Source organism: Helicoverpa zea, chromosome 18 (assembly GCF_022581195.2).
Source record: "Helicoverpa zea isolate HzStark_Cry1AcR chromosome 18, ilHelZeax1.1, whole genome shotgun sequence".
Taxonomy (NCBI): domain Eukaryota; kingdom Metazoa; phylum Arthropoda; class Insecta; order Lepidoptera; family Noctuidae; genus Helicoverpa; species Helicoverpa zea.
This window is the reverse complement of record NC_061469.1, coordinates 9,707,147-9,731,964: the sequence shown is the minus strand read 5'-3', so window position 1 is coordinate 9,731,964 and position 24,818 is coordinate 9,707,147. Positions and strand designations below refer to the sequence as shown.

Genomic DNA, 24,818 nt, shown 5'->3' with positions numbered 1-24,818 from the left:
GAATTACTCCATGGCTACTTGATCACTTGTTTGCAATTTAATAAATAGAAAATGTACTAGCTGCTTACTGCTATTGTCAACCGCACATGCTGCGACTGCATCAAATTGTTTGTATGAATTTACATGAAACCGTTTTGGATCGAAGCGGCAGCAGCACGGGCAGTCGCTCTCAGCTATCGACTGATTTCATGCAGTCGCTGCAAGTGCGGTCGGCAGCTGCAGTCTAGCTTTCAAAATACGCCTTAATGATGATTTAGGTTACTCGCATCGCTGAATGTTTGTCTATAAGTAGGTACCTTATGCAACTGAGGCTCGCAAGTAGCCGCCGCATTACCTAACCTTCAGACAATTTGTGTAAATATGTAATGTAGGCTCTACTTAATGATAGACAAAAAAGTAGTCAATGTATCGAAAACTTAGTTACAGAGTAAGTCCAGTCATGTTGCTTATTATAATAAAGAAAAATCTAAGCTACAATACAATTCTAGCGAAGTTGTTTACAGTAAATTTTTGTAGAGCAACTTTCAGTTGCTTGTCTGCTATATTTTTATTCAGTGCTTGTAACAACTTGGCACAGTTTGTCGTTAATTAAAACTTGTCCGTATTTCATCTACAGCCTCACTTGACTTGGCCGTGTTATAACATCATTGTTATTTTGTTTTGGCTAAACAAATTGAAGTTTTTTTTTGCTTGCTCAATTTGTGGGTCTGAAATACCCTTTTTTTGTGCGTCGTCATGTAATCCTTGGATGAAGCCTATCTTGTGCGTTATTAGTAAATTTATTATATGTTTTTATTTTTATAAATATGGGTATAAAGCCGTTGCTATAAAATTGTGGTCTTAAAAGATTACAATGACCTCAGTAAAAGATTATATTATGTTACAATATATATTTCGATTAATATAGCTTTAAAATAATCGAATAGTGAGAGATTAAGCATAAAAATCAGCGAGCAGATCTAAACTTCTCGATTTTCAAATCGATACAAAGCGATTCCCATCTGTTAGCCGATAACTCGATACAGTCCGTCAGAATGATTTATTTCGTAATAAAAATAACTAATTTTGGAACCACTGATACAATATCAGTTACGTAGGACAGTATCTGTTATATATCTTGATCGATATATTAATAATATTGTTTTTACTGTTTGCTCTGTTTTTCTGGCTTCCTGTGTAATGAGCGGTATATTTTTTTCCGGCGTATCTATTGGGCATAATGATTGATTTTTATTCATATTAGGCACGCGTATAGAAAAGTGTCTGGATTTTTTTTTATTAAAGTCATCAATATTCGGAATGGATGGATATTCATCACATTACCTTCCGTCAACAGTTTTACCCGCTTTCTGAAAAAACTACTTCGGCATTTGAAAGAACCTTAGTAACTGAGATTAGCACCTTAAAAAAACAAACATCTCAGCATTATAATGTTAGTAAAGATTTTTAAAAAAGTATATTTTAAGGATAAACTAAAAAATAGTAGAAATTATGTCAGTGTTTTTCAAAATTAGACACACAATACTTTGAGAAAATAAATATTAATTTTGTTACTTGGGATATAACACTTATGCACATGCCTAGTCCTGATATAATTTCAATTAAACCCGAATAGTCGAGTATCAGTTGATACGTTATTATCCATTTGAAATAGTTTGTAAAATCAAATACTCTCTACGTTAATCACAAATTCATCTATAACTATCCTGCGTTTTCATCCAAACCCGATTACAAAATGATTTGTACTAGAAATAGATGTACTAAAACTATTCATTTCATCCGATAATCAGGCTAAATATATTTTTAAGTGATAGCCAGATTGCACTCAGTTAGAATTTGTAGGCGTCATTTACGTAGATAAAAAATATTTGTCTGAGAACCAAAAGTTTGAAAAGCAAACCAATTAAGAAAACATTATTTTATTCAATATATTTACAGTTACAGTTACAGCCTTTTTATCGTCCCACTGCTGGGCACAGGCCTCCTCTCACAGGGAGAAGGATTGAGCATTAATCACCACGCTTGCTCAATGCGGGTTGGTGATTTCAGACTATATAGTCCAGGTTTCCTCAAGATGTTTTCCTTCACCTTTTTTATCAGCCATTGGTGTCTAAGATATACTTAGAAAGTACATACAAACTTAGAAAAGTTGCATTGGTACTTGCCTGACCTGGATTCGAACCCGCGCCCTCACACTCGAGAGGTTGGTTCTTTGCCCACTAGGCCACCACGACTTCATATTTACAATATGACAATATGACAATATATTTATTCAAATAAAATAGGTACTATTTTATTTTCATAAGCATGAAATAATTAAATTATATATAAGCTTATTTTAACTTTTTAAAATTAATGTAAATATTTTGTTTTAATTAATTCATTAAATTATATTATTTCTCTTTGTGTGCACTTTTTATTAAATTGCTTTTATATCTTCCTAACCGGCTGTTTCAGTATGAACTTATACCTAATCATGTAGTCAGTTAAAATATAGCCTTCATCATCATCATCATCTCAGCCATAGGACGTCCACTGCTGAACATAGGCCTCCCCCTTAGATCTCCACAGATACCTGTTGGAGGCGACCTGCATCCAGCGTCTTCCGGCGACCTTTATAAGGTCGTCTGTCCACCTTGTTGGTGGACGTCCTACGCTGCGCTTGCTAGTCCGTGGTCTCCACTCCAGCACTTTGCGGCCCCATCGGCCATCTGCTCTGCGAGCAATATGGCCTGCCCATTGCCACTTCAACTTGCTAATACTGTGGGCTATATCGGTGACTTTGGTTCGTCTACGGATCTCCTCGTTTCGGATTCGATCACGGAGAGAAAAACCGAGCATAGCCCTCTCCATAGCTCGTTGAGCGACTTTGAGCTTTGAGATGAGGCCGATAGTGAGAGACTACGTTTCGGTGCCGTAAGTCATCACTGGTAACACACATTGGTTGTAGACTTTCGTCTTGAGGCACTGAGGTATGTCTTGTAGCCTTTACCACCCGGAGATAGTGCAAGTTATTTTACAAACCGGTGCAGAATATTGAAGGCAAGAAAAACAAACAAATCTTTGCTGCGTGTAATAAATTTTATGTTATCATTTACACCATAGGTATTTGATTTACTTACTATCCATGTTTAAAAAATCCGCCTAAAAGCAGATTACCATAGATTATTAGGTACACAGCAACTAGGTACATTTTAAATATTTTTGACGTAATTTGGAAGTTTACAAAATACTGCAATATTGCATAAACATTACTCTGTCAGATACAAGCCTGTCTTCTTTTGAGCTACGTAAATGTTTACAATCATCGAATTTTCAGTCATCTACGTAAATATTTGGCAATCTGTTTCGCTTTATACATTTTTAAGGCCTACACAGAAATATATTGCTAACTCACATGTGTATATTCCGATATAAATATAGGGTCTTTTATATAATAGTAAAAAGAAACTTAAATAAATATTTGTGTGATTCTTTGAGGTACACTATAAGATTATGTTAAGTTATATACCCAAAAATAGTGACGAGTTTTTTTTCTCTTTATCAACATCTCGATATTAGAATAAAAAATATCAAATCCACAAAATATATAAAGTATATTTTTACGTACATGTTTTGTTTACAATTCTCATAAGGTATTTCTATGAAATAAAAATGTTGGCTATTAAATGTATTTATTTACAGGCCGAAATAACTTAATGGTATGATTTCGCTTAGTTACCGAAAAAGCTAATTAATCATTTTTGTTAAAACCTCAGCATTGTACGAAATGAAAATTGTGTATAATGTAAAATAAAATAATCCTAACTAACAATGTGAATGCGTAACCTTTATATTTTGTAACCCTACCATGTACCTAAGTATATCTTGGACACCAATGACTGTGTTTCGGAGGGCACGTTAATCTGTAGGTCCCGGCTGTCATTTAACATACTTGGCAGTCGTTACGGGTAGCCAGAAGCCAGTACCTAAGTCTGACACCAGTCTTACCAAGGGGACTGGATTGCCCGGGTAACTGGGTTGAGGAGGTCAGATAGGCAGGGGCTCCTTGTAAAACACTGGTAATTACCTGCATCCGGTGAGACTGGAAGCTGACCTCCACATAGTTGGGAAAAGGCTCGGGAGATTATGCATGTACCTATAAAGATATAGAGTATCTGCACTCCGCGAACTTTTAGTCACCGATATTTTGTTTGGACTCATAAATAATTATGAAGGTGGCAATTATCTATTGCAAAAATAAATAGTTTAACAAGATACCTAAGTATCCAGACTACAATTAAAACGCTTTTTTATACATTTTAGAACTGAAGAATAATTAATGAAGAACTGCTCAACACTTCAATTAAATGTAAAGTCAGTCGAAAATAGTAATTGGAGATAAGATTTTTAATTAAGTTTCAAGATTAAAGTGAATACTTATTATATTGATTTTACAAAAAAGTGCCGATTAAGTTTAAGTGAAAATTAAATACAATTTTTCGGAATAATAAATGAAATCGAATGTTTTTATTACAACGAAAACTGGTCTAAAACATAACAAGTAAATTATATCATTATCTGCTTCACTCGTCTATATAACGAAATATCTCAATTGTGACACATTATATGGGTACACAGATAGTCTAGATTCTGAGAACCGACATAGGCATATTTTTCACCCAGCTATATGTGTATGAAACCACGGGAAACAGTGAGTTTCCAATTAATAATGAACAGTACGTATTTAGTAGGTACATACTTAGATTGAGTCTTGATGTGATTTACTCATATTCATATACTATACATATCATTTTATATATACATATTTAGGTTAAGTTAGTGATTATTTTATTTTAGTTATAGCTACTTTTTTTTTACACACTCTATCTGCATCTCTGTCTATTCTAACTCTCTCATAACGGGCCAGCTGGAAGAGATTTCTAATGAAATAAGCTGTGTCTTTGTACTATCTGTTCTATTTTTCTTCTTCTCTGTATTCTGTGTGTGTACATAAACTGTTAAATAAATAAATAAACCTAGATAATAAATAAATCAGCAGGTTATTATTATTACTGCTACCAAATTCCAAGTGACCCCAACTTCAGTCTAGACAAATCGTTCACAGGTAATTCCGTCCCCAAAAATATCTTCTGAGGCCCATTTTTGTCATCCTAAGTCTTACGAGAGGTAAAGTAATGATGCGTAACCGTTACTAGGCGTAAAAATGTTCCCAAAATTAGTGTGGGGGCACGAAACTTGTCTGACGTCTCACGGTCTACCGATACGAAAGCGGAAGAGCGCTCGTGAAGTGTTAGGATACCTAATATTTTTTTTTATATATTAATAAAGAAAACTGTTTAGGATCGGAAGGTAGTAGGCAAGGCAATTAAATTGTCAATATTTATTTATTTATTTATTTATTTAACAATTTTGTACACATAAAACACAAACAACAATAAATAATAGGAAAAATTGTACAAGGGCACAGCTTATCTCTATATGTCAAAAATCATTGCGCAATCTTTAATATATAATTGTTGAGTTAGTAGTCGAGTTCTCGATACGTAATATTGCCTCGGCTAAATTAAAAAGTTGTATGCTACATAACTTTATTTGAATATTTCCCTTTCATTAATTCTGCAGGCCTTGGCCCTGCTGGACCCCGCTGGGGTTGCTGACATCTCTTTGTGGAGCGCGTGGAACAACACGCACCGCCGACACGGGTCTGTTGTCTAATATTGGGTCAAAACTCTAGTTGAGGGAAAACCTTTAACTTACAAAACTCGGAAGAAGAGTATTGCAGGTTTCATGTCCGTAGTCTTAGTGCCCCGTCCCACGGTTCAAGGAGTCAAGAATCTCCCCCACTCGGAATTTCGATTAGTAGATAAGTGTGAACTTTGTTAGAGTAGTTTGTTTAAGTACACAAATTGAAAAGAGATTGGATGCGTCGTGGCTTCCTTTAACTTTGACGAGTTTGTTTGGGTTTAATTTCTAAGTAATATTATTAGTAGTAGACTATTTATAGACGATCCGTTAGTGAGATGAAAACAAAGTATTTTCATAGCTAGCCATACTTTATAGGTACACCACACCACATTGTGACATTTATGATCTCAGAACTAATAAAAGTAGATGACATGATGGGCGGTCTTATAGCTAAGAGCAATCTCTTCCAGACAACCTTAGGATGGATTGAAAATTCATTAAAAAAAAATATACGGAAATAATATTTTCTTTTCCACTTTAGAAATTACTGAAAAAATATAAATATAATAACGACATGTTAATTGTGGAGAAAAATGTCAGTCGTTTTAATATCTGCATTTATCATTGCACACTTAGGCATAATGAATCCAAACATCCGAGTAACAGATGATAAGACTTGGCTATAAATAAAACAGTAACATAACTTTATCGATATGTTGAATTTTAATGGAACACAAGCCGTTTTCCTTCGGTTCCACTCGCGTCTAGTCGAAACTACTGCCCATATCGTAATAAAATAATACTCTATGTTACTCGGGAAGACTGTAGCTTTAAAACAGTGAAAGAATTTTTTAAATTGGTTCAGTAGGTACTTTCGAAGCCTTCTGGGTACAAAGAAATAAACAAAAAAAATCGTCTTTATCATAATGATGATGATGATGATGTCCTCCTAGCCGATTATCGGCTACGGCGGCTGTTCTCATGTAAGGAGATTAGCCAACTGCGCAGGACATTTATAGTGCACAAGCATTTGCGCAGACATAGGTGCACTCCCTATTCCTTCACTCTCATAGCCCGATGGGACGGCAATCCGACACGACCGGAAAGAGATCAGGCGCAGGACCGACATTTACGTGCTCTCCGATGCACGGGTGAATCAATCACCAACTTCCAGGCTTCGGGCTGCTTTGTGAAAGTCTTCTAAAACCCACAAAGCGATTTCGGCCCGACTCGGGAATCGAACCCGAGACCTCGTGCTCAGCAGCCACACTTGCGACAACTAGACCAACGAGGCAGTAAAAATATATTATACAGGGTTACTGGTAAGTAGACCGCATCCTTTCAGGAGGTGATAGTATAGGTCAATACGGACAAATTTGACCCTGGGATACACTGGGCAAAAGTTAACCCATTTCAAGATAATCGAATTTTAAGATCTTTTCTTTACAAGTCGTCTAGGTACATGTATACATTTTTATTACTAGTTAAAAGTCTTGTTTTTGCAGATTTTTGTGTGTTTTGTGGCTGTTTGGATAGCTAGATAAATGTAGATGTTTTTTAAGTATTCTGCACAAAAAAATGAAGAGTAATATTTTTGAGAAAATATCTACTAAAAAAGTAATTGCTGTTCGCTATAATTTCCTCTGTGATTTGTGCAGTTTTATGGTTTGTTATTATGTAATGATTCATCTTCTATCCAAAAACACACAAAAATCCACAAAAACGAGACTTTTGACTAATAATGAAAATTTATACGTGTACCTAGACGACTGATCTTGAAACTTGATTATCTTGAAACGGGTTAACTTTTGCCCAGTGTATCCCAGGGTCAAATTTGTCCGTATTGACCTATACTATCACCTCCTGAAAGGATGCGGTCTACTTACCAGTAACCCTGTATATATTATAATAGAGGTAGTATATGTATTGTGTAAATAGCAGACACATCACCACAAGTATTTTCATAAGTTAACTGCCTTAGGGCAAAAATAGACTATTTATATACGTAATGTATAGGTACGTAATACGTATAAAATAACAATATATCTTTCATCCCCAATATTTCATTATATTATTTAATAAACATCAGCATTCCTCAGATAATAAAAAAAATATGACGCACAAAGAATTCAGTGTAAACGTGTTCAGCATTCATTCATTTAGTTCATTCGTTCATCTGTTTATAATAATCCCATGATTTATTCCATTTTGTACATGATAATCCGAAAATATAAGAATTTATGTTCCATATACGATAGTTTATTTACGTTACGGGTATATTGTTATAATTTTTATGATACCCGGAAGTTTTACATAAATTGGTACATAAAAAACTTTCTTTACACGAGTTTTCAAAGTTTATTATTATTGATAAATAAATTGTTTGGCTTCTAATTTATGAAGAGCAAGATTTTCTCAAACAATTGCACAGGTTTTGGTAAAACTTTTCTTGGGAAAGTAATTCTGAGTTCATTAACTTTAGAATTAGGCGGAAAATGAGAGTAAATTCAATTCAAACTTTTTTGTTATTTTGATTGCCCATCGACTGGAAATAAAGATGATTATCGTTTGTTGTTATTTAATTCTTCAACACCCATAATCTCACTAGCACACACACCGAGAAAATAGCGAAGTACACAGATTTATCTATAGAGCTCAAAACGCAGTGGAATATCACACACACCAAAACTATCCCCATCGTACTATCCAGCACAGGAGTCATCCCAAAAACATTACACAACAGTCTTAATTCATTAAACATCAGTCCATCTACCTATCTTCTTCTCCAAAAGGCAGTTATCCTAAATACATGCAGATTAACACGTAAATTTTTAAATTCATAATTTTGTTCAACCCACTTACCTAAAAGCACTTGGCTTCGGCCCGTGCAATCTCAAGCCACACATAAATGTGAGATATTTTAATAATAACTAGAAATAATAATAATATAATCATTGTGGAATCTGAGGGAGTACAACTCTCAGATTCTATAAACCTGAGATCACTCTCCGCAAACGATACATATAAATACTTGGGTATGGCGGAGGGGTTAGGCATCAATGTGGCTGACATGAAACAGTCATTACGGGAGCGTTTCTTTGGCCGCCTGAATAAGGTTCTAAAAAGTTCCTTATCAGGCGGCAACAAGGTTCGCGCCTATAATGGTTGGGTCATGCCAGTCCTGATGTACTCCTTCGGCATACTCAAATGGACTCAAACTGAATTGGATGCCTTGGATAGGAGAGTCCGCACACTGCTGACCGCAGAACGAATGCATCACCCACGATCGTCGGTGATGAGACTGTACATCTCACGGAAATGTGGAGGTCGAGGCTTTTTAAATGCAAAGACGCTCCACAACCGTGAGGTGTGCAGTCTCAGAGAATATCTTCTCAAAAGCGACGTGGGTATGCATCGTGATATGGTAGCAGTGGACAAAGGACTCACCCCGCTATCGTTGGCAAATGAGAACTGGCGCAGACCTGTGGTACTATCTACCCATGATCGCAAGGGGGTATGGCAGAGCAAACAGCTACACGGACGCTTCTTCGGGGCTCTTCATGGCCCCGATGTAGACTTCAATGCGTCCGTAGCTTGGCTACGCTTCGGTGACCTATTTGGAGAAACCGAAGGATTTGTATGTGCAATTATGGACGAAGTTATCCTGACGAATAACTACCGGAGGTATATTATGAAAGACGGGACGGTTGACATATGTCGGGCATGTCACCATCCGGGTGAGTCTATCAGACATATTATATCTGGTTGTTCTCGTTTGGCTAACGGTGAATATTTGCACAGGCATAACCAAGTGGCCAAGATCATCCACCAGCAGCTTGCTCTGCAGTACAAACTTGTAGATCTTGAGGTACCGTACTACAGGTATGCGCCCGACCCAGTTCTCGAAAAGGACCATATCACGTTGTACTGGGATCGATCTATCATCACTGACAGGACTATTTCAGCCAATAAGCCTGATATAGTGGTGATAGATCGATTAGCGCGCCGCGCGATGATAGTCGATGTCGCCGTCCCGCATGACGAGAACCTCGTGAAAGCTGAGAAAGAGAAACAAATAAAATATCTTGACTTAGCGCACGAGGTTGTCGCCATGTGGGATGTCGACACGGCTGTTATTGTGCCGATTGTCATTACGGCCAATGGTCTAATAGCCAAGAGCCTCGACGAACACCTCAGGAGGCTCTCGTTGGGCGGCTGGATCAAGGGACTGATTCAGAAGGCAGTACTCCTTGATACGGCACGTATTGTGAGGAGGTTTCTGTCTCTGGGACCCTAACCACCGGTACCTTGGACCCTGTGCCCGATATCGGTGGCAACCTATTTTTTATATTTTTAAATGTTTTTTATTTTTATATTTAATATTTAAAAATGTAAATAATATGTTTGAAAATAAATAAATGTCAATAATAATAAAGCCCCGCAGGGCATCTGAGGCGGATGACGGGGAGTAGCGACCCCGCGGGGCTATATATCCGAGTACTCCAGGGAGAGTATACTGTCCCCCACCTCCGGCTTGCCGGAGTGAAGCATGACGGGGGATAGGTCTCCCGCCTCTTGGCTTGCCTTCATCGGCCGGTCAGAGTGGAGTCGCTAGAGCAAGGTGAGTCCTGCTCGGAGGGTAGGTGCCTCGTGGTAAGTGGCGAGTGGGCCGGTGATGCTGGACCCACAGGGAGCGCGTGATCTGCGTTTAAAGTCCGCCGAGGTATCCTCACCCTTCTCAGCCGCTCATGTCCCTGTTGCCCTCTTGTTGCTTTTCAGTGACTGATTCCCGGGGGCCCAGTAAGTGAGTTGGCGAGTCTCCACCTGCCATTTTAACATGTATTTAATACATTGTCATCGGCAGGTGCCATAGTTCCCGTAGTTTCCCCATTCCTAGTCCATTAGCATCCCATCACAATAGCCTAAGTAGTTTTCATCCATAGTTAGCAATAGTTTAGCACAGAACCGGGGATTGTCCTTGGGTACATTTCTATAGTGTATACAGGGATAATCGTCGGTTTTGTGTCACCATTTCATTAAAGTTGTCTCAAAAGGGCTTCAGCGTGTTGGCTTCGGCCCCACGTTCGCCTCCCAAAAATCCGGGACTCTATAGTCCCGAGGTCTGGAAGAGACATACATTTATAATAATCTTCCACGCCGATTTCGGCAACGGCGACCACTTCGACCCTAATGGCGTGCGTGTGCTCTCATGAGGCTGGAGTATCCAATTTTGTGCGTGAAAGTCCGCGCACACTGCGGACATGTCAGGGTACCAGCCACAAAGTTGTAGTTGATAGCTACAGGTGGTCGAGCTTTCAACTCATCTCGTTTGGCATCCAACTCAGAAAGTCGGCGTGCTTCAAAGTCAAAGACTTTGGCTTTAACGCGGCTTCTCCAGTCTCTGCGGTTGGATGCCAGATTCTCCCACTGAGACGGGTCAATGGAACAGCTTTTCATGTGACGCTTCAGCACATCCTTGTATCGCAGCAGCTGTCCGCCACGTTTCCGCTTGCCCTCCTGCAACTCGGAGTAGAGGATGCGCTTGGCCACTCTAGTATCCGGCATGCGCAGTACATGCCCGCACCAACGAAGCTGTCTCCTCATGAGGTATGCTTCAATGCCACCTACATTGGCTTTCCTCACACTTCTGTGTTACGCACACGATCAAACCAACGGATATTTAATATTTTGCGCAGACATTTGAGGTGGAAGCGGTCTAGTTGCTTGATGTGGCGTCGGTACGGTGTCCATGTTTCCGCTGAGTAGAGTATACAAGGCAACACAACTGCCATATACACAGAAACCTTTGTGGATATCTTTAGGTCATGGGAGCTGAAGACCTTCTTGTCGAATTTGCCGAAAGCAGCGGCTGCAGCACCAATTCTGCTATTGATTTCGGCGTCAAGGTCGCACTTTGCTGTTATAGTGCTCCCCAAATATCGAAATTTATCGACCTGCTTCAGGACATCTTCACCAAGCATAATGGTCAGTTCTTGACGTCCGTGATTATCTGAAGACATTACTTCTGTCTTTTTGATGCTGATTTTTAGACCAAATGTACAGCACTGCTTGTGAAGGTTCGTGACTAGCTGTTGCAGGACTTCAGGGGATTCAGCCACGAAACAGAGGTCATCTGCATACATAATGTCCTGTATATGTGCATAGGACACCTTTGTGGTCGCCTTGAGTCTATTCAGGTTGAAAAGTTTGCCGTCAGTCCGATAACGAATACGAACTCCTTCAGGAGAAGAATTCAATACTTCCCAGACTACAACTGCGAAATATAATGCAAACAATGTGGGAGCCAGGACACAACCTTGCTTCACTCCACAGGTGACGGAGAAGAAGCTCGATTGGTCATCTTCAACCGCTACACAACATTGCATGTCATCGTGCAGGAGTCTTATGAACTTCTCTGTACACCCCAACTTTCTCAGTACCTTCCAGAGGGCCTCGCGAGGGACGCAGTCAAAGGCTTTTTCCAGATCAATAAAGCAGAGATACAAGTGCTGTCCCTGCTCTCTACTTTTTTCCTGGAGTTGACGGACTGCGAATATTGCCTCACAAGTTCCTCTGTCTGGTCTGAAACCAAATTGGGTTTCCGGCAGAATCTTTTCAGAGAGGTTCCTGAGGCGGTTTAGAAGTACTCTGGCGAAGACTTTTCCAGAGACAGAGAGCAGTGAAATACCGCGGTAAGAACCACATTCCGACCGGTCGCCTTTGTTCTTATAGAGAGCCCTGACGCGTGATAACTTAAAAGTTTTAGGAACTTGTTCTTTCTCCCACATAAGCACAAACATTTCCCAGACGCGCGAATGCAGTTCCTCGCCGCCGTACTTCAGAAGCTCACCTGGTATAAGGTCTAGGCCAACCGCACGCTGATTTTGCTGTTGTTTGATGGCACAAAGCACCTCATGTTTAGACAAGGCATCATCCAATTCTTCTGCTATTTGAAGTTGAGGCAAACTGTCTATGTAGTGTAGATCGGCTGTTCGATCTACATTAAGTAGATTATTGAAGTGTTCTGCCCAACGATCTAACACTTCATTTTTGCTTTTCAGCAGACTTTTACCATCCAGCGACTTCAGTGGTACCTTTATGAAGTTGGTGGTACCCAGGAGATTGCGAATTTCGCTATAGAAATCACCGAGCTGATTACTATCAGCAAGCGACTGGATGTATTGAGCCTTGTCTTGCCACCATTTATCTTTAGTGTGTCTCGTGAGTTTACGCAACTCACGGTCACTCTCTCTTATAAGTGCGCTGTTATTACTGCGCCTGAGAAGGTCTCGGTGTTTGGCAATAGCTTTAGAAAGAACTTCGTCGTTCTCATCAAACCAGTCTTGCTTGCGTTTATTTTTTAGCCCTATGGTGTTAATGGCTACGTCAAGAATGGACGACGATAAAGCGTTCCAGTCTGCATCAATATCACCGGTATTTTGATGAGAGTGTATATCACATGCCAGCGTTTCAGCGTATTTGCTTCGGGGTCCCGGATGTTTGAGTTTCTCAATGTTTATGTTCTGAGGCTTTTTCCTGCTAGCCCTGAATGGTCGCCGAAGGCAAAGACGCAGTTTGGTGACAATTAGTCTATGGTCCGTCCAGCAATGAGCACCGCGCATAACACGAGTGACTAGGACCTGAGAGATGTCTCGCTGCCTCGTGATGGCATAGTCAATGAGGTGCCAGTGCTTAGAACGTGGGTGCATCCACGTAGTTTTGTGCTTAGCAGCAAGGCGAAACATGGTGTTTGTGATTGCAAGTTGGAATTGAGCACATAAACTAAGCAGCAACTGGCCATTAGAGTTGATGTTGCCTACCCCATGTCTACCCAAAACTTTAGGCCACGCTTCATAATCTTGACCAACTCTAGCATTGAAGTCCCCTAACAAGAGAATCTTTTCTCTGTTCGGTATTTTATGGAGACATTGTGTAAGTTCTTCATAAAATTTATCCTTGATGTCGTCAGAACTACCTAGCGTCGGTGCATAGACACTGATAACATTAAGGAAATTGTCACCGTCTAAGTGAAGGCGCAATGTGGTTATACGGTCCGAGATGTGGATTGGACATTCTTGAAGTGTCTTCACAAGATTATTCTTGATCACAAAACCAACTCCCGACCTTCTTGGTTCTGTTGCAGCAGTGCCCTTCCAGTAGAAAGTGTAGCCACCGCCATGCTAGACTAGCTCGCCCTCATCGGCATCGAATTCTTATATTACTTTCATACTCGTTTCATTTACCCGCTGAAAACTATTCACAACTTTCCAACAGATTTTCATTAATTATTAAATAATACCTGTGGGTTTTATTGTAATAAAACTTATCCAATTTAAAACAAGTTTAACAAACAAAACATATTGACGATACCGCAAACATTGTTAATTTTGATTTACCAACCACAAAACAACTTCAAGAGCATTTGAACTAAAATTCTCAAAATTATTCCAAAGGTGTAATGAATGTCTTTTTTTTTGTGATTTGTGTGAATTATTGTGATGGGCTTACTTTATAGTTTTTGATTTCAATGGAAATTGTTATGTTTGGATTTGTCAATGTGTTTAATAAGTAAGAGTTATACTATTATAGACTATTTCTGTTCATAATTAATTATTGTGTACCTAAAGTATCCCGGCTGTCCAATACCGGGATGGTTGTTGATCGTTCCTTGGGGGAGACTTGTGTTCAGCAGTGGACTATTGACTAATATGACTAGAAAAGTAACATTAATTGGATCACGATTACCTTTCAAAATAAACTGCCAACCAACTATTGGCCGACAATATAATCTGCAGTGTAAGGCCCTCTTATTTCTAGACAAAAGCTTTAGTTTAATCAAAGTGACATTTTCCTTCCACCGTACAAATAGGTCCTTGTAAGATGACATCTGCAAGAGCTCAGGATCACGGAAATAATGTGCAAAGAAATGTGACCTTTATGTCTCTACGCGTGTAGCTCATTATAGCTTGTGTTATTTTTATATCGCCTGTTAATAGGTATTAAGTGTACTCGTGTTGTGATTCGATTTGACGAATTTTATAGAATAGGAAATAAAACTTTTATAGGTTCTTAATTGATGAAGATGTAGATACAATATCTTTATACTAATATAATTAGTTCTTTTATAATATTGACTTGTAATTCGATATAAAACTGAGACGTAGATAAAACTGAAATCACCACTAGAAATAGAATATCTTTCTCGTAACATAAAATTAGCTCATAAAGCACAGGCAATATTCTGAGAACTATATCTCTCTCTTACCTGCTTTGTATCCCACATAGTGGTGGAGTCAGCCTTCCTAATCTTTTTTCTACTTTGCTCTATCCATGACATCGCTCTCGGACATTTGGGAACTATATCAATCCAGTAATAGATATTAAGGTGAACCTTTGTGAAACCAACATAAAATATTATCACCCAGTAATTACTGATAACATAAAGTTTGACAGGTTGTTAAAACGTAAAGGTAAAGATCTCGAGGAAACCTGGACTACAATGTCTGAAATCACCAACCCGCATTGAGCAAGCGTGGTGATGAGGCTCAATCCTTCTCTGTGCGAGAGGAAGACTGTGCCCAGCTGTGGGACGATAAAAAGGCTAATGATGTTGATGATGGTTTTTAAATCTATCTATATGCATAAACATGAATCCCTATATCAATTGGTCACGCCATCACGCGTGAACGGCTGGACCGATTAAGCTGAAAATTAGAGGGGAGGTAGCTTAGACCGAGAGAAGGACGCAGGATGGTTTTGTAACCATCTACTGCCGTAGCAGGCTTCGAGAAATCTCGGTACGCGAGTGAAACCGCGTTCGAAAACTAGTAAATAATAATTTTATTGTATTTTGTTCTGCCTATAATACAATTTCCTAATAACATTACTTATTCAGACCACAGTAACGTTATGTAATTTACACCATGAGTTTCTGGGAAATGTTTGAGACACCGATAATGTTTTGGCGTACGTGGTTTAAGGTATTTTCAATTAGTTTAAGGGATTGTCCTTCGAGAAGGATTACCCCTTGGAATCACCAGATCTTAACCCTAATTGATACCTTGAAGGGATTCCGTGGTTCCGGAATTGTTTACTTGAAACTCGTCAAATAGATTACATGCATATTAGATACAGACACACATGAAATTAAACAATTTTGAGTGATTGAAAAAAAATAATGTTTTATTATTTGAAAGCATGGACAGTCATTATATTGCAATTAAAAAAAAAAGATCCATTTTCAAGGGATCGGCCAAAACATACCTATAAAATTAAATATGTAGGTGCATCAATACTTGTATAAACATCAGACATTAAAACAAGCCACAGGTATGTGATAAAAATCGATACCGGTACATGCGTAACGCCACAGGTAGCCAGCAAATCTTATAAAACCGAAACATAAAATAACAACGTAATTTGTTCCTAAATTAACCGGCACGCAGGTAAAAAGCTTTTGACATTGAAAACCATATTTCAATCAAAATAAAACCAAGAAATAGGAAATTCTTTGATAAAAATACTCACCATGAGTGTTTCGTTTACATTACATTTAGCACTTTTAACAGAAACGTAGTTACCGATTCGAAATACGGAGAACAAAATGACTTGTGGAGATGTCAAAACGCAAAATCTCTTAAGAAAGTAGCGGGCCAAAATGCGAGTGTTTGAGGGACGAGAAACATTACTGGCTCCCCCCTGATACCTCCTTAGACAATAACTACTAACCTTTGCCAGATTTCTCTTGATTTGACAAGTAACTCCAACACCGAGATGCAAAATAATTCTTGTAACTGATCACGATCACGCCTACCGTACGATACTTGACCCACAAGAAAGCGCCTGACCTACCTGCCTCATGGCATCTCTGCTAATCTTTCTTTCCTCCGTGATTCGAACACAATTTTCGAACCTGTTTCTAAAGCATCAATCGACACGCAAAAATGTTGGTGTTTACTTAAGAAAGTAAATGGTTTTTCCATCACTAGTATCTAGCGATTTTAAGCTGAGTAAGAGTGTTCATCTTTCGAGTATAGTGCAAATCTTTCATTTGTAGACCAATGTAAGATGGCTATTTATTGCTTCAAGGTTAAGGATGATGTCTCATGAATATTGATTTTCACTTGTTTAAGAGAGACCGTAATATTAGATTTATTGGTTTATCGTTATCATTTGCGTGTTCCGGTCCATAAGCTTATCCAGTACCAGTGTCTTACATGGAGCAACAGGCCTATCTGACTTCAACCCGAACCTTATGGGTAAGGCTGCCAGATCTCCTAGTAGACTAGTATCTTTAACCAAATAAAACCGACTTCTATAATTTACTTAATACCTTCTAAATCTGACCGACAACATGCTACGAACCGTATCAAAATCGATTCAGCCAACGTACATGTTAAACTGAAAATCTCCGTTTTTAGAAGTAGGTCAGTAATATTTAGATCTTAGATATGACTCTGATTTAATAATAGAGTTAAACATATTTTAAACATTAACAGCCAGTTTCATCATCAAAAGTTAAAGCCAAAGTAAAAGTCAAAGTAATGTCTAAAGTAAAAGTAACGGTCAAATTCAATTTTTCTATTAGTTTTGCTGTCACTTTAGCCTTGAAAAAACGTATTTGACCGTTACTTTTACTTTAGACATTACTTTAACTTTAACTTTTGATGAAGAAACTGGCCATAAGACTACTACTAAAACTAATCATAATTAAAAATCAATAATATTTCATACATTAGTATGGAATACCGGATTGTATTATAATATACGGCTTAAAACCAATAAAGACTCTATAGAGACGTAATAGTAGAATATCAGAATTTCAATGAATTTCTTAGGTATGACTGAAACAATTTACCAAGTGAACGGCTTCGTAAGGAGGTTTGACACGTGAGCATTAACGTGTCTCAAGATAAAGCGGAGACAGTTCAAAGGAAAACATGGCCAGTCTCTTGTAGATATGGAAGCAACACAACAGTTTGTAAATTAGTCACGAGTTAAAATAACGATTTACCTCATCAGACTATGGTAAAGTTACCATTTTCACCAAGAGGCAGTCTGAATTAAAAATCTGCTGTTTATTTCAAAATGGTTACTTCCTATAGGTAGTAGAAGTATATCGTGCAAGATGGGGCTTTTGTTTATTCAAAGGCCTGGGTATTACCAGAGGTTGGACAAAGAAGTAGGTTTCATGAAAATTCCTATTTTGTAGTTAAAAATGTATTCCTTTAACTAACTTAATCACAAGACTAAGGGTGGGATTGACATTGTTAAAAAAGGGAATAAGGCTTGCCGTTTTAAGTAAGTTTGAGTGAGTGAGTGTATTTGACAAAAAAATTGTTTTTGCAGCTGCGTTCCCATAAAGAAAGCTGGAGCTTCTCAATTTATCACTTCGAATGAGAACAAAAAAAAATCCGAAAATGTACCTGCTTTTATATTTAAAAACGATACACATGAAATCATACGTTTGCACGGAAGAGTCTGTACAATAGTGCATATACGGCTTTAGATTCCGTTGTCGAAATAAAAGCTTTTGATAGAATAGTTTTTTCGAGATGCACTTTACGTAATTGTGTTTTGATGTTACCTGTGAAAAATTTACACTGTTGTTCTAGGTGTTGGTAGAAACAAGGTTTCGATTTTTTTTTACGTAAACACATTTTTAAAGCACTTTTTTATAGTGTGTCGCCGGGAAGCAATGGATACTGTGTTGCTGTAGATTGAGCATGGTGGCGAATTTTGGGGAAGGCCTTTGTCCAGCTGTGGCCATCAAAACAAGATGACTAATTTAGTTATGAGGGTAAAGCTGTAGTTCTTTTAAAAAAAAACGCGAAGGTTGGGTTTAGTTAGATTGGTTAAGTTGTCTGGCTACTGTGACAGGTCGTAAATAAAATATTGTCATTAAACTGTCGGCCGATAGTTGGCCCTATGGCTGACAGTTTATGAATATAATCATGTTCGAATAAAAAATTAGTCAATTATTATAATGAGCTGTGTGTGTGGGTCTTATAAGTCTGTATTGAATTATGTTACCTAGGCTACATATTGTTGCCTTTATTACCACTCTGGAAATGCTTGCCGCATTTTTGATGCCTTGCAGTGTATGATATAATATTAATGCATCCAACTACACTCAACAATTCTGCAGAATAATCTTTGATTTTTATGGACCTATTTTTATGAACACTATATTTCCATGGTTTTGCTCTGCTAAGATCTTTTTAGAGCTCCTGTACTCTGCAAATTTTTAGTCGGCCGATAGTTTGTCCGGACTTATAAGTCAGTATGACGATGGAAAGTCGTGTGCATATTGCAACTATCAGACATATATTCAGCATCTTCTAGAAAATCGTGAATTCAATCAAAGGTTTTAGTCGATCTGATACCGGAAAAATACCTGATCGTTGGTCCTTGTCTACTAACTATCTTCATACCAAATTGAGACCAAACCAACTATCGTCCGACTAAAAGTTTGTAGTGTAGTCTAAAATTAAGGAATAAAGTGCTCGTCAAGGCTTTTCTTGTCATTCGTTCACACATAAACCGGTACATTGTGACATCAACAGATAAAGTTTATTACTTCAATTATGTTTTTGTTGACGTTTCTATTTAGTATGGATTTGGTTTTAGCGAGTTTCTGCTGTCAACAACATGGGTGGTGACGTCACCACGATTTTGTTCGAAGAAGTATCTTTAAGCAAGCTACGTGTATTTATTTATACCTACCTACTAGCTGTTGACCGCAGTTTCACCCACATTACAAGGGAACGACTTTCTGCATCCGGATAAAAAGTAGACCTGTGTGTCCTTTCGAAGGCTCGAGACTGTTAATAATAATATTTACTATTTTTAAGTCGATGAGCGCATCCGGCCGTGCTCTCGCTGTGGCGGCTCTGATATTGGGCTGACAAATTGTAGTCTCACTATAAGACATGTCATCGAGACGAAAGAAGAAGAAAAAGAAGTACATTGTACCCTGATTAAAAGTAAATGTTCTTTCGCAAGCTCTAAACTATCTGTGTTACTTAGTATAATTATTTACCTGGCTGAAGAAACTAAAAGCTCATGAATTTTCAGGAAACAATAATGAAATGCAATTTTTCTTAACTCGGGTTCTAAGAAAGTGCTACTATGAAATTCAGAAACGAAATTAAGTAGAACTGATTAATCATTCTGTTAATAAAGTTTTTTGTTCGGACAACTACAAGAAATACTGATTCTGATTATTGATTTCATTAATAAGATCGATCTATTCTTAATTTTTAATAACGACAATTTATTTATGCCCTATAGTAAATTGACGTTTATTAACACACTGACCTTTATAAAATTAATCTAGGTATCAATGTATTTTGTATGTTCTGTTTGGGCGAGTTCAGTTTATATTTTGACCAAAAATATCTCCGAAAGCAATCGACTGTTACTCTGCATATATTTCTTCTCGTCACTTTGTATGAGATAGAAAATCGATGATCAATGTTTCACATACAAAAATATTGTCATATTATTCCGTTCTCCGTGTGAGAAGAGGCCTGTGCCCAGCAGTGGGACGATACAAAGGCTGAAACAGTAATATTATCCCTAGCCTTTTCCGAACTTCTGATGCAAATGAGTACCAGTGTATTACAAGGAACTACTGCCTATCTGACCTCCTCAACCCAGTTACCCAAGCACACATAAAAATATTTTTTCCTAAAAAAGTTTTCTCTAAAACAAACGTTGTCACTATATGGCTTATACTTTTCTAATTAGGCCACTGACTGGTCAGTATAATCAATCATATTTTTTCATTAAGTTTGCTTCACCGATAAGCCTCAAGTGTCGACCAGTGATAAGAAATATTGTTTTTATCTTTTCAACACTGAAGTTTCAGGTTTTTGTTCAGGAAAAAAGATCAAAAAAATTTCGAGCAATTTCGAAAAAAATTCAAGCAAATAACGTGAGACTATAAAAAGTAAAGACGTTGCTTATAGAAGTCCGAAGTCATTAATTATATGTAAATTGTATAAGATTTGTATAAGTGTAAGTTATTCTATGCTAAAATATGTGTGGATCAAAATTAATAAATGTTTTAAATTCTCATAGTTGGACAGTACTTTTTTGCAGTTTATTCCGAGTTTCAGTGTAAGGAAGAAAAATCAATCAGTAATATTAACTATTCATCAACATTTCGAGCTTATTGGTAGGTTTTCCAAAATACAGATTCTATAATAAACTTTTGAGAGAGAAAACCAAAGTATTTTCAAGTTTATTCATATAAACTCATTTAAACACCTCCGTTCGCGTTTGTTTGACGTTAGAAGAAACTTTTCGTCAATATTTTCATAAGGAGTAAAACTTTTTAATTACTTACTTGAAGTGAAGTTGATTTGCAAAAGTTTCACTGTCACTCACAGACACCTTTTAATATGTTAAAAATACACTTATTTATTTATTAAATGTTATAATAATAACTAACACTTAATACTTTACACTTCATATTCTAAAAGTTGCTAAAATATGCTAACAGTAGAATTAGTTTATAAGCAAAATAAAACACTTCAAAAATTAAACCCAAAACTTTTCCAAAACTGAAGTTCTGGTCACATAAATACTCTTTAGTAATTACATTTTCAACACAATGATTTAAAAATAAATAAAGGGCCGAAGAAAAACCGTTATTTGATTTAAATTAGGAACTAATAGTCGTGTGTTCCTAGTTAGAAGTTCGTTCGACGCGCGGTTGGTCCGAACTGCGCGCTCGCTCAAAATCGACTGTGAGGTGATCTCTCTACGAACGCGCGAAGCTTCACAGCTACTTAGGTACGGCGCGCATCGAAAGCTCCATACTAGAGAAAATATAAACTTCTTTCATAAAACGTTGATATTCACAACTTGAGTAGTGTTCAAAGGAAATGTTTTCAAACTGTGATTAAACGATATAAAGAGTGAATGAGAATCATGAAGCTATAAAATAAATATTTCTCTCATTCATTTCGGTGTTTATGAGTCAGCGAGATTTCTTGGAAGGGGATCGGAGTCAGGATTTGTGCTCAGGTGATGGCGAAAAGCTCGTCCCATATTACGTGGGGTTTATTTTATGCGCTTTATCTATGCCTTCGAGGAAAAAGGGATGAATTTTATATTACGTTCTTTAGATTTTTTCTATGAAAATCTGTGCCATGATAGGTATTTGCAATATTTCTTGCCACCTTAAAACGAAGTATTTATAATATCATTTGAAGGTTCGTTTTTTTATATTTTCCTAGACAAGATTTGTTTATAACAGGACGTAGTTTAAAATAAAGTCACTTTCAGCGTTCCGTATTGTAAGTTGATTTGTTTTATCGAAATAATAATTAGTTAACGTTATTTTTTTTAGTTTTTTTTTTGCCGAATGCGCTGCCGAAACGGGTTGCTATTTATATAAACAAACCTATATGATCAAAGGGGTACAAGTTTAAGATTAGAAGTTATACAGGTGCTTTTTTGCACAGAAAGAAAGTTTGCTACAATTTTCAACACAAGGCCCTTGAGATAATTGGACGTAGTTTTTGGGTTTTATAAAAAGACTGGAGTGCACTCTTTTGTATAGTGTGGAAGTTTCTTTGGAGTACATAACTATGATTTTATTTTTAACTGACGATAAGATATTCATCTTATGAAAAATGTTTTTGTTTGTTTGTAACCTTACCTGACTAAAGGTGCCGAAACTTTTGAACCCATTTCAAAAATTCTTCCACATTGGAAAGCTACACTCTTCACTCCGAGTAAAAAGGCTGTGTTGACGTGGGTGTAATGCAATACGGCTAGTGTGACATATAATTAGTATGGCAAAGAGAAAAAGGCAATTAGGTAAACCTCTCATATGATCCGGGTGAACTCTCAGTTTTTCGGCTCAGAAAATCCACCATTGTGGCACGGCTGTAAGGCCAACTTCTTCAATATTTTCCTCAATTTGTAAACGAAAGTTCAGCAAGTTTTCCTGTCGAATCATATTGGGCCATTACGTTAATCGTATGCATAGATTTGTTTGTTTTTCCGGGATTCATTTACAGACTTATATTTACTTTCCGACCTTCACCAAAAGTTGGTAAAGGGAAATGTCATAATTCAATAACAAAAGCCAATCGATCATGAGGTTCATAAGTCATAACGTAACGTGATATAGGAACACAAACAAATATATTTTGAATTAGAATATGTTGTTTGTGTTATTTAACAGCTGGTCAGATTTGAGAATCGACTTACGGAGTAGATTGTTTTCAGTTTGAGACCTATTTCTTTAAACGCGGTAAAAACAAAAGATTTAAAAGAACACGCAAAAATATTTTCTTTTGATATCACCTTTTATATTTTAAAAATATATTGCAAAACGTGGCTGGTTTGCTGCAACATTTTTCTTTTCATTCTATGAAATTAGAACTTTCAGTTTTACGGTAACCTTTACCTCTTTTCATATAAATTTTAATTACAACGGAGTTCTTCGTTTTTTTAATTCACTGAAACTAAATTTTTAAACGTTATTTACTTGATATTTCCTAAATGTTTATGTATCTTAATGTCCTATGTTAAAATGATTAAATACTTAAGAACAATATTTAAATAGCTTATGTATGTAAGTTTCAACTTCAATTTTTCAAAACTCTATGAATTCAGCCACCAGAGATGTTTTACAAAACTCCTTTTTCAGCTAAGGAAGCTACGATTAGTATGTATTGTTTTTGTTTTTTTTCTGAACAGGACAGAAAATGTTGAAAATGTTACTACGATTTTGATTCTTATGTTTCTTAGTACCTAAAATTCCTGATTTAGCAACTATATCCAATTGATAAAAAACAAAGAATATATTGCAAAGAATTTTGATATTTAAAGCCGTATAAGCACAAAATGGGATTCCGAAAATTAAGCTACAAACTAGTTTACTATTAAAATACACATTTTGCTTTGCAGAGTTCCATTAAAACTTTGTAGAGGACATCTATTTAGGTCTTGTCCCATAGGAATTATCATAGAACAATATTGTAATTTCTGTATATTTGTCTATCAATAAGCCTCATTTGTGGTCGTGTCCCCTGATCCCTTGGCGACAACGGAATAATGACTATGGAGGTAGGTACTCAATTAGTATTTTGTTTGTGACAGCTAATTGAAAAATCGTTTTTAACCGACTTCCAAATACAAAAATTTTGCACTGTTGGGAAGTTATTCTATTCCCAGGTAATATTTTGATAATAAGGCTATATTTTATCTGTGTAAAGAAAGTGTATGTAAGTTTGCATGGGACGCTTGAAATCGTATATTTATGTAATCGTTTGTTAGATAAATAGATAAGCAAATTCTTCTCTGATGTTTTATGTAATTGAGGTTGCGACATCTGTAATTGCAATTACATTTTAAGGCCTGGTATATTTCAAGATTTTTAGTTAACATAAAAACATTTTCAGCAAGCAAAACCGATTTAAAATACAACGGCCAATCTCAAAGCAAAGAACATATTATATCTAATTGCCAAACGTCTGTTAAAAGCCAAATCGAGCAATCATTTGTAAAAACGAATTCTGCTCAAAAAGATTAGCGTTGATCATGAAATAAATAAAAGAATTTCGTAGTAGTGTCCAATCTGTTACCACTTCAATGGTTACGAACATTGTAACTGCGGATTTTTCCATCGTGATGCAGTTGCGAGCTCAGTGCATCGCATGAACGCTTCAATGGTGATTCTGTTGCAAATTACGGCCATAGTTACCAGCGGTATACTGCTTTCGAAAAGAAAAATACGACTGCATACTTAAGTTAACAAAAATCATCAAAAAAGTCCGTTAAGTGTGAATCAGCATGGCGCACCGTGGGATCTGTGCAAAATATTCCTTTGTCGGAATCAATTATTATTTAATTCTTTTGACTTTCATAAGGTCAGAAAGCTCAGATCAACTTTACTGAGAGACTAATTCAACAGTGTCGTTTGATATGGGCCGAGGTGTTACTAACTGCAAAAAGTTTGTAGTCCTAAAAAGTAATTATACCTTCGTAAAAAATATTTTGCCTTCTTGCTTATGTTAGATACTACTATATGTGTGCCTATAAGTGCTTTTTTCCCGGAACACTAAAGACAACATTCCGCCTTCTTCATACATTAAAGCTGTCTATTT

At 37.0% G+C, this 24,818-nt stretch overlaps 1 protein-coding gene across 2 annotated transcripts in view; it reads right to left on the bottom strand.

Moving 5' to 3' along the window:
• Window positions 1–21,439, bottom strand: part of LOC124638846 (neuropeptide CCHamide-1 receptor-like) — a 162,787-nt gene extending 141,348 nt beyond the window's left edge. For both annotated transcript variants that reach the window (XM_047175968.1, XM_047175969.1), the window contains exon 1: window positions 21,041–21,439. The gene's annotated coding sequence lies outside the window, so the exon portion shown is untranslated. The remainder of the gene's footprint in view (window positions 1–21,040) is intronic.
• Between the last annotated feature and the right edge of the window lie 3,379 nt (window positions 21,440–24,818).